General features: G+C 45.1%; 1 pseudogene; it reads left to right on the plus strand.

Annotated features, from left to right (window-relative positions):
* Positions 1-13,645: 13,645 nt before the first annotated feature.
* LOC107516919 lies at positions 13,646-13,865 on the plus strand (annotated as a pseudogene).
* Positions 13,866-16,982: the final 3,117 nt, after the last annotated feature.

Raw genomic sequence — 16,982 nt, forward strand, 5'->3', positions numbered from 1 at the left:
CCAGGGCGGGTAACAAAGAGGAAGAAGAGGCCATTCACTTAGATTCCCACAGGAAGTTGCTAAAAGCTTGTTGTTCACAGTTGCTTAGCGACATGTAAATGCTCGAGAAGGAACGAAAGTCAAGGCAAGGCAAAAAGGGACAAATTTTACTCTCACTTACCCGTTTATTATTTCTACATTGTGCATAAGTCAAAAAGAAACAGGATATGTTTGACCTCCAAAAATAAGTTGGCCAGACAACGAAGGGAATGTAAACCAAACATAAGTATAAAAATGTAATAGGCAGGTAAATATACAAATACGAACATGTGCTTACAGCAGGGTTAAAGATGCAATAGGATCATTCTGTTCAATGTGGCAAGTATTTATTTGCAAGTGCTCTGGGGGATACTTGGAAGACCATGAAGTAGCCCATACCTTCAGAAGCTCCGAAATCCACTAGGGAGAACAAGTACACAGATGTATCACCCTGGGGCAGAATTCATGTCACAACTGAACAATCCCCCATTTATATATCCTAGAAGGGGAGAAAGATCAAAAGGGGGAGGAGGCATCCAGAAAAGCTCCCTAAAGAGGAGCCATTTGAATTAACCCTGAAAAGTTAAATAAGGGGAAAGAATTAAGATTTTGACAGCTGTGGGTCTAAGAGTACATTTCAGCTTGTCAAGCAGAACACTCCAGCTACATCCAGAACCATAATCATCCAAATGTCACTGCAAAATAGGGGTCTACCAGAATGGAAGCAGTGGAAGATACGATTACTGATTACTGCCATATTTTGCAGGTCCTTGAACGCCAGATTTAGGGACATGTGCTTCACTTGATAAGCACTGAGAGGTGATGAGGCTGTGGGCAAAATGGTCATAGAAGTTGAATACGAGTTGCTGGCTGGGAAGAAGGGCTCAGCTGAGAGCAGGCGGTGAAGCTAACTCAGAGGTTGTCAGCCTGATTCACTGAATATCAATAATAGAAAAAACAGGTTCAACAGAGCAGCAGAGGGGCTGGTGGGGGGAAGGAAGAGAAGGACAGCCGTTTCGAACTCGCTGAGCGTGAAGTGCTCATGGAACCATCAGGTGCAAACGCCCAGTAAGAAGAAGAAAATAGAGATTCTGAGTTTTGAAGAAGGCCGGGGTTAGCGTTATCAGTCACATGCAGTCATCATTGAAGCTATGTGAGTAGATGGACACACAAAGGGAAAGGCGCAGATTAATCTTGAAGAAAGAAGGGGGCTGACTAAGGGAAGAGCCAAGGGCAGGAGGGCGAGCGAGTACGAGGCGGACACAAAGGCGCGCAGAGCAGGGAAGAGGCCCCTGTGCAGCATCTCGGGAGCCAGGAGGGGACGGCCTTTCCGGAAGACGTGTGGACGGGCAGGGATGGTGGCGTGCGCTCTAAAAAATCCTCTACCAACAGCAGGTATTACTTTTGCGAAAATATTTTTAATGCGTTTGTTTTTTGAGAAAAAGAATAATTTATTATCAAGAGAGGCAAATATTGAGACACGAGAGGATGAGGGCTGAGGATAAGAACACATTGAGGGATCTGGAACTCAGTTGTGTCCTTTAGAAACACATTTCAGCAGAACTGGGAGCAGAAGAAGGCTGTAAGGGTTGCAGGGTATGGGGGGGGGACCCTGGGCAAGTGACCAATCAGCAGGATGGATGCTTGAGTAAGAGAGTAAAGGAGATTGCTTTCAGGAAAGAAGTTAAAAGGCACATTTATTGAAGAAGGGAGGACCAGAAAGTGAGACGTCGAAGATGCACGCGGAAGTGGGACTCCCTGACTGAGCGGGGTACAGAGAAGAGGCAGGAGAGATGGAGCGAGGAGCACACAATGCGAGCCTTGAAACGCCAAGGGCAAGGGCGCGTCTTCTACTGCAGGGGCGGGGGAGGGGAAAAGTAAATGAGGCTGGAGATTTTACAGCAAACAGAGGGAAGTTTAGGGATCTGGGTTTGAATCGTTCAAGAGGTAACTCAGCTTAAGGAAGGTTTGAGAGGATCTGTGACAGATAGAAAAGATGTCTATGGTTGTCACCTAACCAAGCCCGGGGTCTTTCTTCTTAAATCTCAAGGGTCAGACAGATGTAGAGGAAACCCTCCTTGTCAAAATTTCAGTAGGTCCTAGTATCAACATAAATGAAGTTGCATCTGGGTTCCTGGACCTTAACATGTCAAAACTGACTAACAGACTGGGCTATTGTAGAGAATATGAACAACATAGAAGTCATAAAGCTCCAGCATTCAGAAGGATCTCAAGGGATCATCTGCAAAGATCAAAAACCCAGGTAACGCATGCTGCCACAGGCATGCACAAACCACGCCACCCTTTGTGAAGAGAAGTCTGACACCAGAGACTCCCCCAGAAAGGCCGGGAAGCGTCACTGCAGGGGGTGGCTGAAAACAATTAAGTGATAAAAAGGGAAAGGCGGGGTTTACAGGAGGAAGCAGAGGACAGCTGAGGCTCCAAAATTCTCCAGTCTGATTCAACAGATAAAAATTTCATGAGACAGATCACAGGGAGAGCAAGTTTCTTGACTCTTGGCCACATCGAGTCCCACAGGAAACACAGCTGTACGCTTGCCGAGTGTCAATCAGGGACACTAGCCCCTACTTCAGGACCCTCGACCTTGCCTTGAATCCCTATTTCTTTGAAGTTGTTCTCCTCACCAGGAAATGTGGCAAAGAGGAAAAGAGCATTAAGTGTGGCAAAGACATTGAAAGAAGCAGTGTCCCACTGTGCCCGTGCCTCGTGCATTCATCAATTGCAAGTCAAGATGCCACAGGCCTTAAGACGGGCCCTGCCCAGGGAAGCTCTCAGCCTGGGGGCTGCTCACAGTAGGATGGAATGGGCCGCTGTGCGCAGATAAATCACTGCCTGCACACCCAGTCCTGAGACAGGGAAACACCTGCGGCGCTGAGCGTCGGTGACAGGAAAGAGGAGGCAAAGGAGATGAGAGCCAGGAGAGCCTGGGTGTGTGCCCGGGCGCCGGAGTGTGAGAGCCTGAGACGGACTGGGAGGCCTTCTTCGCAGGCCTTCCCAGAGCGTGATGAGCTAAACCATGCAAATGAGGATGACGATGGCAGAGACTGCCCAGGTGACCATTTTTAGAAGGAAAAAGTAGAATTTCTGTAAGTTCTCCTGACATCCAGTGACATTCCAGGATTGTGGACCTCTCTTTAAATAGTTCTGATACACGTTTTGGTTGCTTATATAAAATATGATGCTCAAGCTGGAGGACCCCCACAGAGCTGAGCAGCATCCATGGAATCACCTCAAATACCTTCCGCCTTAGCCAAAGGAAGACGGGATGAGCGAGGGTTGTAATTTTCATACAATAGAAGACACCGAGCCAACTAGAAAACCATAAGGCGGCAGAGTTCAAGAAGTCCCGCTGGAAGGCTGGAAGCTGGAGCCCAGGGCGTCTGGGAAGGCCCTTGGATACAGGAAAACAAGAGCTCTTACTGATCACCGCCCACTGCGGACAGAAGCGAGGGGCCCTCAGGCTCTCTGGCGTGGATAACTTATCACAAGGTGACAGTGCTCTCCGCAGCGACCACTCCATGCCCAGTGGTGCAGTGACGAAGCCATTGTTCACCACGGCCACCAGGCGCAAAAGAATAAAATGACAGCCAAGATGATGGCTCTCTTAACCACTTTATCCTCATTCGCCCCTCCTGCGGACAAGGCGGGTCCCAAGACCTCAAGGTCTATTTCTGCAGGATTGCTCTTGCTCCAAAAGGTCCTAGATGACGCTTGTCCCTCTGGCTGCCCCAAAAGCAGAGGGCAGACGAGAGGATGCGGGCTGTCTGAGGAGGGCAAAAAGAGGTTCTTCTTCTCAAAATAGATGCAAATATGGTGAAGGCTCAGTTCTGAAAGTCCTCCTTCCTGCCCATGAATTCGCCTGCCCTTTCTCTGCTTACTTTCTGCCCGTGTCAACATTGGTGTGAATGATGTATCAGGCCCTTGCATTTAGCATCCCTTATACAGCAGTTGATACTTCTTGAAGCTGATACCTAAAACATGACCACACATCTGTGAGCAGCTCCTACAGCCAGGGTTCTAAGTGTTCTCCATTGTCTTTAGTTCTCACAGCGGCACTAGGAAGTAGATGCTTTTAGCATACCCTCCTCCGCAGAGAAAACTGCGCAAAACTCCTACAGAGAGAGATTAATTCAAATCCTATTGCTTGCAGTGACTGTCATCATCAAATACAACATAGGAGGCAATTATATACAACCAGGTAGGTGGATTTGTTTGTACAGTATTTTATAGGAAGTGACCTTTAAAGTAGCATTTCACAGAGGAAACGCGACCAGGATAGCAATAAAACCAATGAGATGTGGCAGGAAGAAGCCTGAACTAGGAGTCAAGACGGACCTTAGTCCAAGTTCTGCCCTCACTGTGAATTATTGGGCATGTCAGTTAGCCCCTTGTGCCTCAGTTTCACTATCAGTAAAATGTGAAAAGTATCATCTGTTTTAATTCACAAGATGAGACTAGAATCTAAGATAAGGATCCCAATTTTGAGAGTAAAATGAGGCATTAAAATAATCCTATAGACAAAAGAAATGAGGCCTCAAATTATAGTTTAATACTCCCACCCGAAGTCACAGTCACAGGGAGGACTGACCAAGATCCAGACTGGTTTCAGGACCAGAGATCTTTGCCATAGGCAGCGATTCATCCCTTACGCCCACCTGTTTCATTACTAGCTAAAGTCAGGAGACCGGGCTTTGAGTCTCGTCACAGTCACTACCTGTGTATCTTCATTCTAGTCATTTAACCTTTCTGAACCTCTTTCCTCACCTAAAAATATATGGATCGCAAACAAATGTGATTTTAGATAGATAGATGATAGAATAGAAAGATAATAGATACATGATTGATGGATAGATACTTTGTAAACTATAAACCTCTGCACATGCATGAGAAAAAATTAAGGTGATGATAACAATTATTACAAGTACATTCCATTTAATCCACCCTGTGGACCCACATGTAGTCCAAGGAGAATTCAGGAGAGCATCCGGGATGCAGCACAGGTCCAAGAAAGGAAACATTAGACAATCTATTTTAACCATGGAGTAAGCAAAGGCCACATTTTTCATAGGAATGAAGTTGAAAGAGTAATAATAATAATAATAAATAAGAAGAAATTTCAAAAATAAATCGGCAATTAGGTAGTGCTTACTCACTAGGTAAGCTGAAGGAGGTTAATGTGTAATAAGGAGATGGATCAGCAGAAATGGTTCTGGGTCAATACGGCAATATCGAGGGCTCAGGATCAAGTAGCATGAGAGTAAGGGAGTATTTTATAGTCCACTCACCTCCTGACCAGCACCATAACCTACCAGGTTCACACAGAGAACCCCGCAAAGAGAGAACAGAACACAAACACTCAACATCTCTCTTCAGTTCCCAGTCCACCTGACACAAAGGTCCAGCACCGAGGCCTAGCTATGGTGAGCACTTCCTTTCCTGGGGAGAGGAAGAAAGTGAACCCAGGAAACTCATTCACTCTTTCTCGATGCACATCTCCAGGAGATAGAGCTCCCAATTGCTCTTTTCCCTGCCCTGTTCCTCTGAATGACATTTGGCTGTTTCCTACCAGATATAGAAAACTCATCTTCTCTCATCTACCTTCTACATCTTTGATGGTGGGAAAGGTGTACAGTTAATCCTGTAAGTCATAATGACCTGTGAAAGGCGTTGGGCTACAACAATGAGCTAAGTATCGGCCCTCACCATGCCTTCATGTATTTACCATAAACCACGAACACTTGCTGGGCATATACCATGCACGGATTAAGTTAATCCCAAAGGGTGAATAATCATTTGTATTTAAAATACAATGTGTTTTATGGTGATTATTGTTTGTGCTTTTTGTTTGTTGCAGCTTGCTTTCTCATATTTAGATCATTCTTCTCAAGCCAAGCCTGAGAATTAAAATTTTTTCACAGCTAATCTTTATAAGCGTGATTGTGAAAGTGGGAGAGGTGGGAATCCTAAGTAGGTTCTTCGTTGTGAGAAACACTCAACTCAGTACTCTGTCTCAGAGAGATTGAAAAAAAGGAGAATCCTCAGGCTGTGATTCTAAATGCTATGTGTCATCCTGTTCCCATCCCAAGAATTCTCAGGAGAGGTCAGCAGCAGCAGCAGTCCCTTTATTATGAGACAACAAAGACGTTGTTTATTGAAAGGAAGGAGACATGGCATCAGTAAAGGAGGTGATGTGATTATGCCTAAGGAACAGGACAAATTTGGCTGGAGCAGAGGATTCATGTAAGGGAATGGTGGTGTGCTGGGCTGATAGGCAGGCTGAGGGGAGATCATAGAAAGCCTTGAAAATCAAGATGAGATATTGGGTTGTAGCTGGTCAAGATGGAGCCACCAAACGTTTCCAGGCTCATATGAGTTACAACCCAGGAAAGGGGGGTTGCGAATATCAATCAGTTAAGAACTACTGAGATGAGCCCTCTAGACCCAGCATAACTCAAGGGCTGGGGAGATGTCACAGAATACGAGAGCCCCACCACCATGCGCTTCCCACCGAGACATTCCGTCAAGTTCCGGGGCTCTGCAAAAGGGAGAGGCAGTCTTCCGGGTGTCACAGGTGAGTAGATGGGACAGAAGGGACAGACACTCTGACACTCTGGCCTACACTGCCTCCACCCAACCCTCTGGATTCTCAAGGGCTGGTCTACACAATTTATTATTGCCCTCCCTGTACGAAGTCACCAGTTCACTTGGGTTGCTGAAAGGAAGAGGAGAGGGAGAGGGAGAGGAGAATAAAAAGGAAGGAAGGAAGGAAGGAAGGAAGGAAGGAAGGAAGGAAGAAAGGAAGGAAGGAAGGAAGGAAGGAAGGAAGGAAGGAAGGAAGGAAGGAAAAATGAAAAAAAAAAACCTCTTTATGACCCAGCTTACCACAGGTCCCTCTATCCAGCCTCAGCCTCTCATTGTGCCCTGTCCTCGTCTCCAGCAATTTCGAATCTCCTCCTTTAAAGCCTTAATAATCTTTTTCCGAATGAAAACTCCTCACCCTGGTAGCTTATCTCTGCTCCTTGCTTCCTCCTTCCTCTGGCCTAGCTCAGCCTTCGGCTAGTATTATAACATAACATTTTGGGGCCTTAGCTTCCCAAGAATATTAGCCAACTTATTACAAATGCAGTTATTTATTTGAAAATTCCTTATAGCTTCTATTCTGTTATTTATTACTTTTATTTTGACCAGCTCAAATATAGTCTAGTGCTTTCCCCAATCTCCTCTAGTCTCTGTACTTTCTTTATACTGAACTCCAGCAGTTAAAACAAAAGAAAAAAATTATGAACATGCATCCCACCATATGCATATTTATTTTAATTATATGTATTCATACTTTACCAATACATTATGTACATCATGATACACATGTAAAAAATAGGAATTAAAAAGATGAGATAAAAATAAATGGAAATTGAAGTTGCCACGCTTTTCTTCCCACATCCAATGGATCATCTTGCACACACTCCAGGATGCAAACACCCCAAATTGGAGACTACCATCCTACGCACTGGTGTCCAGTATCCACTGCCTGGGTGAGCAGACAGGAAGAGTAGAATTGTCAAAATCAAGAACTGCAGCAAATTTCCTTTGTTTTCCTTCCCTCTCATCTGTTGGCCAGAAGCCAAAACCATTTCCACATCCGATAACTCCTTCTAATTCAACCTACAGCAAACACGCAGAACACTGGACAGGACCTGTAGTAGCAGGAACTCACATACGCCCTCAGCCTTCCATGGGATTAAACTGCAAAAACTCCATAGATGGAATCGGACATAAGCAAGGCACAAAAGAAGGAAATAGCAAAGAATGGCAGAGAGAGCAAAGAACGGTGTTCTGGAAGGGCCAAATGACCACAGGCCAGAGCGAAGAATATATGGGAGATGGAAAGAAGCCCTCCTGGGCCAAGCGGAGAGACGGGCGGAGAGCAGAGCAGTGACAAGGGCAGTTAATGCGTGGGGAGCGGGTGGGACAGTCTACGCTACCATTAAAAAAACGACATCTCCAGGTCAACCACGGAGACGACCGACATCCATTACAGGTCTCAGTAAAGAGTGTACAGACTGAAAAGATGCTTAAAGAATATTATTAGGGTTGTTCTTATAGAGAATGAGAGAGGCCAGTGAGGAAATGAAGCCACCACCATCCTAGTCCAAGGTGGCTTGAGACCAAGACTAGGGACTAGGATCAGAGAAAGGGAGGGTAGGAACAGACGAGAATGGAAAAAGGAGTAATGGGGCATCGAAGGAGTGGGAAAGAAAGAAGGAAATGAAGGGAGCGAAGGACGGCACCCGAACCTTGTGCACTTTGCCGCTCGTGGGCTTGTCCATTGACAGTGGTTGTTGACACTGGTAACTCGAGATGAACTGCCCTTTGCCCAGACCCTTGTCTTCAGGGCCTTTCTAAGCGTGGGGCTGCTCAGCACCAGGACGCTGGAGTGCAGACAGCTGGCTGCCTAAGTCACCACTTCCCAGGCCCGGTGCAGTGATTCTGGAAGGTTGTGATTTTCACAGCGACAATAACCAGGGACAGGAACTACGAGATGCAGAAGATGAGGAAGACGGCAAGTGATTTCAGGGCCACGGTGGGAGCCACGGTGCTGGGATCACATGGCCCCGACCTGTGGTCTCTCTGCCCCAAGAGCCAGTGCAGTGAGAACAGGAGCAGGAAAACGGGACACCAGGAACGGGAGGAACGGAATCACTGTCCCAAGCACTACATGAGGAAGGAAAACAGGCCAAAAGAAGGTGTGTACACTATCAGCCAGGCCGCCGTTTTCACGGGAACTGGGCAGCAAAGACCTGCGCCAGAACTATACTCCGAGTGGCTGATGAGATGCTTGTCAGCCCAGATATGATCAGGGAGCCCAGCGGTGGCCCAGGCCCTGACCGAGGAGTTCTCCTCTTCTGCCAGAAGATCCAGGTGAGAGAAGAATGAAGTCTTCACACGGTAGAAGACAGCCAGCCAGGCAGTCAGCCAGAAAGTGAGGGTGTTGATAAAGGACCAAGGCATGTTGAAACAGTAAACTTTGGAACAAAACTCAAAGGAGGTCAGGAAGTTTGTTAAGAGGGCCATCCCATGCAGGCAGAACCGGTAGGTGGCCAGGCCGGCCACGGCCAGGTCACCTGAGGGCAGTGTCTGGCATTGCACACAGCCACCAGGAAGTCATTCGGCGGCAATGCAGCCCACGACTCCAGGAATAAGGTGGCCTTGGAGACCACTGTGGGCAAGGAGGGCGTCTTCTCCAGAAGGTTCTGCTCAGACTTGGCTTTCACGCCAGAATGCTGGGACACAGCCACAGGGAAAAACAGCCTCTCTGGCCAAGCCACTCTCTTGAGATCAGAGATCCAGAAAACTCTCTCCCAGGATTCATGCAAAAGCTTAGCTCCTAGCAAAGAGCTTCAGTCCCCCAGGATTTGAAAAGACGATCTCTGTGATTTCCCTTGAAATGCAAATCACTCCCAGCTCTATGACACCCTGTCTCTATTTGCATAATCTGTATTTGCCTATTCTGTATCAAAGCCAGATGCAGGAAAATGTTAACAGAAGCTCCAGGGATGACGGAAAATATCCATGTTTTGCACTTTATTTCTTACCTTACCATTTTTTAACTTTTCCTTAAAAGATGCCCTTATCCTCATTTCCTCCCCTAATCGCAAACCTTCTCTGACCCTTTATGTCCTAGGTTAATATTGTATTCAATAGTCTTTATACATTGTATTAAGGACCACCTTCTGAATGGGTGGAGTAAGAAAGCACTAAGAAAAATTTCTCTTTTGTCCTCCAATGATCTCTCAGGCTGCCTAAAATTTCACTGACAGGCATCATATTGGAATTTAGGAGTCTCCAGTTAAAATGTGAATTTCTCTGACATGCTAATGTCAAGTCTGTTAGCCATTCACACCTTAGCCTCAAAGTGCCTGGCCAACCAAAACTGATCCTTTCCTGAGAAGGCTCTGAGGAAATGAGACAGAGTAGATGAGTCGTAATGAGAAGGGAAAGACAGATGGGAAGTGGGGAGATCAGATCGCCAGTGAAGATCACGGTAGGAGCCGAGGCGAGAGTGGGTGGTGTGACAAGAGGAACTGAGAACAAGCCCACGAGGAGGGACTGCTTTATGTAGGATGAGCCACGTCCCATAACAGTGCTTAAGATAACGACGACCAACCTGTTGGAACACCTTGCCTTTTATAAAATGAATTCACACGTCACATTTTGCCTCTACCACCGACCACACGAGTGGCACTGGTTCAGATCAGCCAACCCAGGCTCATGGAGCCATGAGGGAAGACCCAACAAAGGAGGGTCATAAAAGGCAGGAATGCCTGTGAATATGAAAAAAAAGAAAAAGGGGGAAAGGGAAGAGAGAGAAGAGAAGAAGAAAGCAGAGGTGTGGGTGGAGAAGACAAGGGAGCTCCCTCTTCGGGTGTCAAAGATCCCAGAGTCACAGCCCTCCCCGCGAGCCGCTCTCGAGTAATGGCCTTGCCCCCCACTTTATGCGTCCTCACTGAGATTCCACAGGTGAGCAGTCCATTGGGAAAGATTAAAGGGAACTGAAAACAAAGATAAACAACTGCAGTGGAGAACTCCGGTAAAAAAGGTTAGGCTGCTCTTCAAATGAAGCATTTGCGTTATGTTGAGCGACCTCTGGAAAGGTTATCAAAGAGCAGACGATCCGTTCTGAGCACGTTTTGCAGCATAGCTTCAGCATAGCTTCTCTGCATGTTTCCTCTGTCTTCTTGAATTCGGCAGCGATGAGTGGTTTCTGCATGTTTCACAACAATTTTCTGGCTCTTCCTGGAATCCTTTGGTGAAAGGCCAGCTTCGTGGTGTCATCGAGAAGCAAGTTGAGGCCATGGCACACACACCCTATAAAGGTCACATGGAAGAGTATTCCCTGTGTACTCATAGGCAACCTTCCTACGTGACTTGCACAGTCATCAAAGTGTATACTCTGCCAGAAACAGTCCTTTCTGCGACTGTTCCTTTTCCACAGCTGTCAGCTCTGCAAAGTCAATGCTTCCCCCCATTTCAGTGCTCTTTTCTAAGAAGGCTGAAAGAGTACCCTTCCTCAGGCCCCTGCCCTCCATCTCTCGGTGCTCCACCAGATATGTCAGAGTGGTCCCATGACCCATGCATAGTCTGCCACCAAAAGAGGCCACAAGCAGAACAATGCTTTTGTTTTTAAGAGTCCTTCCAACATGCAACAGCAATCAAAATACTAGGTGTTCCTCATAAGAGTTTGGGTCACATTTCTCTTTTCTAGAAGTGTCTCATGCCTGCAAACGAAGCTGATGAATCCCTTCCCGTAGCACAAACGGTGATGTCTGAGTCCTCTGTGAAATGATGCTGGGGTCAAACCAATTACAGCGGAAGGCTGGATTCCAAGTGGATGGTCCCGAAAAGACCTCCTTACACTTCATTCATTTTGGTTCTCGACACTAGTAAAGGATTTGTGGAGTTTCTGTTCATGAGTTTGTTTCCGTTTTACTTTTTCTTATTACATTTAAAAATGCATTGTGTCAAATTAGAGATATGTGAAAACAAATATGTCATCTGACAGGGTTTATAAACCTTGGTGTCCATTCTTCATTGGACCTTCGAGTGATACTCAGTGTATGAATAAAGTAGCCCTCCCTCATCCCCAATTTTGCTTTCCATGATTTCATCAACATGTGATCAACCATGGTATAAAAACAGTCAATGAAAAATTCCAGTAATAAACCATTTATAAGCTTTAAATTGCGTGCCGTTTTGAGTACGTGATGAAATCTCGTGCCGTCCCACTCCATCCTGCCCAGGACGTGAACCATCCCTCTGTCCGGTACCTCCACCGGGTACACACTGTCCGCCCATAGTCACTGAGTAGCCACCTCAGTTATTAGCTTGACCATCGCAGTACCACAGTGCTTGTGTTCAAGTCACCCTTATTCTACTTAGCAATGGCCCCAAAGTGCAAGAGTAGTGATGCTGGCAATCTGGATACGGCAAAGAGAAGCCATAAAGTATATGTCTGTACAGAAAAAAAACATAGTATACATAGAATTCAGTACTATCTGCAGTTTCAGGCATCTACTGGGAGTCGTGGAATTTATCCCCTGCAGATAAGGGGGCACTACTGTACTTCTATTTTTTTCCATGGTTTAATCAGGTAACTGATGGTCTGTGCCAAGGAAAGATGGAGGAAGAAAGAAATAACAATGTTTTTAATGGGTAGACTGCACGTAAATAAAACTAAATCATGTACAAATTTAATAATCATTTTCATGCAGAATAAGCACTAAATATTTATTTTTCTGGCCCTACAGACCTCTTCTCAGCCTATATTCAAGTAAATAATTTTGGATAAACATTGGCTCTAACTACAATCCAGTATAAAACAGAATTTTAGCTTTCTGAAACTAAATCTGAGAGGTCGTGACATTCTCAATTATCAAAATATGTAAGCACAGTTAAATACTGTTTAATATTCAGGTAAATTTACCCATTCTCCATTCAAATAAAAAACAATGTTTTAAAGTTATTTTTACAATTATAAAGTTAGCCTGCAAGGAGGTCCAGAGCCCAATTTTATTTCAATTCAAAAATTTTAGAATAGTTTTTTTCTCTCTGTTTTTCACTGTTCGAGCTATTGGAAGCAATAAAATTCATCTCTAAAGGAATAAGTCAATGTTCCTTCCATTATGCCACAGTCTTCACTCAAATGTCTAATATCTCCTAGAAGGATAAATAATATTCAACTTCTAAATCAGTGGTTTATAAACCATATCCTCTTCAAACTGAGCAGCTTTGTTTATATCTACAGTACTTTATATACTAAGCTTCTGCACAAGATTTCAATTACAGACAAGACTCCACTCCAAAATAAATAAATAAATAAAAACTGCTGTCCTAGATTAAAAGTCTCCAAGAGAGAAAAAGACAGATTGAATCAATGTATCTTCTTTCACGCCCTCACCAAAACTTTGCTAAATTGACTGTACAGGGATTTTTAGAAATTATCTTTAAGGCACCAATCCAGAATAATGGAAAAAATGAGAGGAAAAAAAAACACATTTGGAAAACTGGAAAGTAGACAAAGAGGAATCAAAAACATAGCAGGGCTGAGAAAACTGAATCCCATGCAAGCAACAGGAAAAGTTGAGAACTAACCTGATTTTTACTCAGGATTTATAGTACCAGGTACCTCTGAAGAAAATTTAGTAAAAATTGGTTACAAGTCTGTGTAAGATTCAGATGCCCGGATCATTTCTCTTTTGTATAACTGGGCATTCCTCCCTCACCCTAGGAAAACAGTGGGAATGTATTCTCTCGAGAGGATAAAACAGGATCTCTGAGCTGGGTATATATCAAACACATTTGAGGCCAGAGTTTACTGAAAACAGAAAAATTAGGTAAACAAATACCTTTCATTCACATGGCTTCCAGAACACTAGCACACAGGCCTTCACTCTCCAGGTAGGAGATGAGTACATAGTCTTATCCAAGCACCTGAACCTTCCAAGAAGATCTAAAGACACTGGTATTAGCTTGCTGTATCTCTGGGGCCGATGCAGGATATGGGGAGTTAATCAAGGTACCAACCCCCATTCTTTCCGCCCTCATAGCCATGCCTTGCAAAATTGAGGAGATGAAGGACTTCCTGCTCACAGCCAGACGAAAAAATGCCAAATCTGTCAAGATCAAGAAAAACAAGGATAATTTGAAGTTTAAAATTTGATACCTTTATACCTTGGTCATCACAGAAAGAGGGAAGGCGGAGAAACTGAAGCAGTCCCTGCCCCCCACCCCCACCCCGTCTGGCAGTGAAGGAGCTGAAATGCCTTTAAATTTTTTAAATTCTTAAATTCTTAAATAAATAAATAAATAAATAAAAATAAAGGCACTGGTAGTAGCAAATCCTCAAATAATTGGCCCAGCCAATCACTCTATAACCAAGCTATGGTCGACAAGTCCCATGCATGAGTTCAGGGTGTCCAATCCCTTTCCATGACTTACTCTACACTGGCAAAAAAAGAAAAAGAAAAAAGAATTTCGGACATGTGAGAAAAGATGGAAGACCAAAACAAAGAAACCAAATAGCTACTTGGAGGAAAAAAGCAATGCAAGGAAAAGAAACCTTTCTCTCCTCCCACAAAATCGATATTCTTAGAGAATTAAGTAAATATAGCAAAACCATATTAAATAACAGTGTGTTTTTAAAAAGTACTTCTCAATTCTTTTAAAGGGAAGCTCTTGGGAACTAAAAACATGATATTTGCAATTAAAAAATGCAATAGAAGAGTTGGAATATGAAATTTATGAAAATCTCAGAAAGTGGAGCAAAAAAAAAAAAAAGTAGGTGAAAAACAAGAGAATGCCCAGCCAGGATATCCAATATCCAAGTAATACGGATTCTAAAAATGGAGAAATAATCAATGAATTGAAGAAAAACGTCAACTAATAATTGAAGAAAATTTTTCAGTACTCAAAGATCTGGGTTTTCATTACAGACAGACTCTCCAAGTATCTGGTCCATCATCACAAAATTTCAGAACATTAAATATAAAGAGAAGGTCCTACAAGATTCTAAAGCAGGAAAGGGGGCAGGGGAGACCAAATTCCAAATATTAGGAATTAGAGTGGTTTAACGCTTTTCCGAGGTAATTTTAGAAGCTAAAAGACAACAAGTAACGATCTCTAACCTAGAATTCTGTTCCTGGATACTCAAGTGCAAGGGCAAAATAAACAATTTCAGGCAGGCCAAGTCTCAAAAAAGGTTACTTTTTATGTACTCTTTTTCCTGGGGGCTACTACTGTTGAATGTGCTTCTCCACAACAGGTGAGTATACCATGATAAAGGGAGACACAGGATACAGGGAGCACAAAATCCAAGATGAGAGCGAGGTAGAAACCGAGGACACTTGGGAAGGCAGATCTCAGGGCGAAGCGAAGCGTGCCAAGCATGGGGCCAAGTCCAGCCCAGAGCAGGACGAGAGGTTCCAGGAGAAACTTTCTCAGGCAAATGAAATCTTAGAATACCGAATGCACCCCAAGTCATTGAGCAAAAGATTTAGCCCACTGAGGAAGAGTCTGCAAGCAAAAGCAAACCGAACGAGCCAATTAATTCAACAGAAAACGAAAACGTGTACCGCAAACAAAAGGGAATCGTTCAATTACATGTCTGCATCAGGAACAGCACGTAACGTTGTCACTAAAAGAAAACTCGTTTTCCTACTCACAACACGTCTGCCCCCAAACGTGCGGGAGTTTGTCCCACCCTCCAGACGCCGTCCCGGTGTCCCACGGTCTGATCCCCACACTAACTCCTTGAATCCAGTGCAGACCCCCAGGTTAAGGACACCACGTCAGACACACGTCGCAAGTCCCCGTTTATCACCTGTACTTCTGACCAACCCGCTGTAAACTGGGGTTCCTCGGGTTCAGTCATTTGCTATAACGGCGCGCGGAACTCAGGGAAACACGTGACTCACGTTCATCCAGAGGAGCAGCAGCGCGAAGAGGGACCAAGCTCCCAAGGGCGAGTCTGGAAGGTTCCGTGAGAGGGCTTCGTCTGCGTGGAGCCGGGGTCCCCACTCTCCTGCGTGCAGGGAGACGCGCTCACCAACCCAGACGCTCTCCGCACCCCTTCGTTCAGGGCTTTTCTAGAGGTTCCATCACGTAGCTACGATTGATGCGATCGTGGGCCACTAGCGAGTCACCCAGTTTCCAGCCCCTCAGACGTGGCCGTGCCCCCGCCACCAGCCAGCCGGTCATCGCGTCAGCTCGAGCCAGACACCCCTGTCACGCCGACATCCCGCTTTAGAGGCTCCTGCGTCAGGAGCTGGAGTCAGAGACCACGTGCCGTCGACCCTTAAACAACACGCGTTGGAACCGCTCGGGCCCGTTCGGACACGGTCGTTGCTTTGTTTGGTTTTGCTTTTCCCCTCGCTGGCGGCCCTTCGTATCCGCGGGTTTCACATCCGGGGTAGTACACCAACCGCGGCTAGACGGCGGTGTCTTCTTATTCCCAGCAGCAGATTCGCAACCGCGTCTCCCAGCCTCGGGACCGCCAGCCACGCGTGGATGGAGAACGGTATTTTCGTGTTCCCAACAGCAGATTCCCAGACTCGAATTCCCACGCTGGGATCGAAACTCTGTGCTTGGTCGAATCTGCAAATGCTAAGGGCCAACTGTTGTTAAGTTTTTGGGGGGAAGTCAAAAGTTATATGTGGCTTTTCGACTGTGTGTGTTTGGCACCCCAACCCCCATGTTGTTCAAGGGTCGAATGTATCTGAATAAAAGATACTCGTGGTACCGCGTCACTCAGGAAATTACAAGGGTCTTGGGAGTTTTGTATGGGGAACTGCAGGTAAAGACCAAATATCTATTTCTTATTACATCACAGTCATTATATTTTTAAACACTGAATATTGATTAGGCCAACACCAGAATAAAACTATACTGAAAAGTGTGATGGGAATGGGTGAGGAAGAACAAAGTTTCATATCTCATAGTGAAAAGTGCGCCCGAGACTGAAAAATCAAAAGTAAAAATACAAGCAGATAATTTAGATACAAAGGCATGAGCGCGTGCGCGCGCACACACACACACGCGCACGCACACACACACACACACTAGCTAAAGGAAATGAAACGTTTTCTTGGGAAAGAGGGGAATGAAAGAGAGTAGGAGCAAGAACCAGTGTTTTTGCAATACAAGCTAGCAGAAATATCTGGCTCTTTAAACTAGATGCATATATAACTTCGATGAACTCTTAAGAATAAAAAACGAGGAAAAGGAGCAGGGACATGGCTACAAGCACAAAACAGCCAAATCAGTCTTCCTCGGTTTTTGTAAATGGCAGTGTCTCCTAGAAGCATGTCCATTTTCCTCTTGGAATCAAGTATTGGGCCAAAGTCCTCCATAAACAAGAATTATAATGACCTTATATTACTCATAATTTT

This window comes from Rousettus aegyptiacus, unplaced genomic scaffold (genome assembly GCF_014176215.1).
Source record: "Rousettus aegyptiacus isolate mRouAeg1 unplaced genomic scaffold, mRouAeg1.p scaffold_m13_p_13, whole genome shotgun sequence".
NCBI classification, from domain to species: domain Eukaryota; kingdom Metazoa; phylum Chordata; class Mammalia; order Chiroptera; family Pteropodidae; genus Rousettus; species Rousettus aegyptiacus.